Consider the following 2371-nt stretch of genomic DNA (forward strand, 5'->3'; position numbering starts at 1 on the left):
TGCTATGGCATTCAGCCTTGCAGAGGGAAAAGGGGCTGATATCATTAGAATAAGCCATGTCCAGGAAAGATTGTGTGTAGTAGAGGTTATTGGGAAACTCGTCAGTTACCGCTCTTCACAAAGTTGGAAACTCCAGCTTCCAGAATCTGAATCTGTCATGGGGACAGGGCGCAGATGAATACATCAAGGAGGATGGGAGTTTAAGACCTCTAGGCACAGCTGATGGGACTGGTATCAGCACCTGAATATTACAGAATAGAAACTACCATTCTGTCTCTAAAGGATTTCAATTTATTTCAGTTCTTCATGCTTTTATCATCAAAACCACAAGGGCATTAAAAGAGAAATGATTCAGGACGCAGAGTAAAGGACAAAGAGCCAATGAATTATAACAATTTATAGGAGGTAAAAGTTAGGGCTGAGCCATCATCACTTGCCCTTATGTAGCCCACTGGACAAAAACATTTTCAGTCCATTGTTTTCCAACCCCTAATTGTGCATTTCTTTCACAGAGATAAAAACTTCTCAACCTGAGAAGCCCTTTCAGGCACAAGTTAGCATATGATAACACCAAAACAAACTGTGAAGCTATAAAAAGAAATGTACCTTGTATCTGTGTATGTCACTGAAACCTGAAACTGATCAATTCCCTGCCCAGGAAGTAAGAACTCCTGCCGTAGTTGATGAATTAGCTCTATTCTTTCCGCAGCTTGTGGGAAGCCAACCTGTGAAGCAGGAAGCTTCAATTTAAGTGCCCAGGTCAACAGGGCCGGCTCTAGGTTTTTTGCCGCCCCAAGCAAAAAAAATTTTGGCTGCCCCCAGTCCCAGCCCTGGGCTCCTCGCCACACCCCCCCTGCTGCCCCAGCCCTGGGCTCTCCCCACCCACCCACACCCCCTGCCGCCCCAGCCCTGGGCTCTCTCCTCCCCCCCCAACCTGCACCCTCCTTCTGCCGCAGCCCTGGGTCACTGGTAACTCGCTCCCAGGGCGGGTCATTCAGCAGGAATTTTAGATGTGCACAGAACACAGACAGGATTGGTTCCCATATGGTTACAGAACTGCAGTAAAGTGGAACAATTTTCAGCTTGTGTGATTGGAGGATATCTGGATGCATATTATAAGACTGTCCTACATAAATGAGGAAAAGTTGAGGTGCCTTTATTATTCTTTTCTTCCACTCTTTCTTTCTATGGGGAATTTGCCAATGCAATATCACTGTCTTCCTTTTAAACAAACAAACAAACAAACAAAAAGGCAATGGCTGTTGAAAATAGCAATTCCAGTCCTAATAACCAATGGGAAGCATTTCTTGCTCAATTTTATCCTACTTTTTCTACAGCAAGTTACAGTGGATCAGTATATTTGATTTGGGAGAAATGAAGTAACAGCTGCCCAAACTGAGCTTGAGCACTCCTGAATTTTGAGGTGTTCAAATCTGGAAGGCAGGTGCTGGGGGGGGGAAAGGGGGCTGTGGCTCCGCGGGGGAGCACGGCAGCATGTATGCAGCAGGGTGTCTGGCGCTGCGCGGAGCCAGACATGCTGGTCTGAGTGGCACGGTAATGGGGCTGGGGGGTTGGATGGGGCGGAGGTTGGGGGGGGCAGTCAGGGGCAGAGAGAAGGGGGGGTTAGATGGGTCAGAGGTTCGGGGGGGCAGTCAGGGGACAGGCAGCGGTTGGATAGGCATGGGAGTCCCAGGGGTTTGTCAGGGGACAGGGGTGGGGTCCTAGGGGGGAAGTTGTGGGGGGTTTCAGGAGGGGGCAGTTGGGGACAAGGAGAAGGGAGGCTTAGATAGGGGGTGGGGTCCCGGGAGGGGGTGATCAGAGGGCAGGGGGGGTTGGATGGGTTGGGGTTTCTGTGGGGGGCAATCAGAGGGGGTGGATGGTGGCAGGGTGGGGCTACCCTTCCTCCCTGTGGAGTGTCCTGTTTTTTGAATGTTAAAATATGGTATCCCTACCCTTCAGAGTGCAGCTCTCCATTCAAAGCAGGCTGTAGAATGATGTCTCGGCTACCTCACTCCCTCCCCCTCTTTCCTGTTGGTAGTGGCCAAGGGAATGCTGGGAAATGTAGTCCTTTCCCTGCTCCAGGGCTGGCTCTATAGGCAGGGAGCTAACCAAGGAACTACAGTTCCCAGGGCCCCCTGTTGGTTCTCAGCTCCCAGGCTGGATTCCTGCCGCCCCTGCAAATGGGCTGCCCCAAGCACGTGCTTGCTTTGCTGGTGCCTAGAGCCGCCCCTGCAGGTCAACTGAATGCAATCCATTGTTTTAGAAACTTGAGAACAGAAGATTCCATTGGTTATATTTATTCAGCTGAAAACCAGCAGCCAATCAAATGCATTTTAAGACTGGCCAGTAGAACTCTCCTTTATAATGTTTC

The 2371-nt window shown here is 50.0% G+C and overlaps 1 long non-coding RNA gene across 1 annotated transcript; it reads right to left on the minus strand.

Moving 5' to 3' along the window:
* Positions 1-29: 29 nt before the first annotated feature.
* LOC112123026 lies at positions 30-1991 on the minus strand. Its single transcript, XR_003370447.2, has 3 exons — positions 1953-1991; positions 607-725; positions 30-241 (listed from the first exon to the last, which is right to left on the minus strand). It is a non-coding gene; the product is annotated as an uncharacterized LOC112123026 (long non-coding RNA).
* Between the last annotated feature and the right edge of the window lie 380 nt (positions 1992-2371).

This window comes from Terrapene carolina, unplaced genomic scaffold (assembly GCF_002925995.2).
Source record: "Terrapene carolina triunguis isolate 2854851 unplaced genomic scaffold, T_m_triunguis-2.0 Scaffold29686, whole genome shotgun sequence".
Lineage (NCBI taxonomy): Eukaryota > Metazoa > Chordata > Testudines > Emydidae > Terrapene > Terrapene triunguis.